Source organism: Phaethon lepturus, unplaced genomic scaffold, assembly GCF_000687285.1.
Source record: "Phaethon lepturus isolate BGI_N335 unplaced genomic scaffold, ASM68728v1 scaffold47731, whole genome shotgun sequence".
NCBI lineage: Eukaryota > Metazoa > Chordata > Aves > Phaethontiformes > Phaethontidae > Phaethon > Phaethon lepturus.
Window position 1 is genome coordinate 1 of NW_010519335.1, and position 234 is coordinate 234.

Consider the following 234-nt stretch of genomic DNA (forward strand, 5'->3'; position numbering starts at 1 on the left):
GGCCCCGGGAAGGCTCGTCCCGGGGGGGGCCGGGCGGCGGGCAGCGTTGCGGCCATTTCTCCCAGCGACTGGTACCGGGCTCCTGTGGAAGGGCGCGGGCGGGTGTTCCCGTATGAAGGAACGTGCACCGGCCGAGGGCTCTCTTAATTAATTAGTCTAATAACAGCCTGGCAGTTACTAGGGTTCATACACGTCATTTTTTTTGCGGAAGAAAGTGGCGGCCAGCGGGAGAAA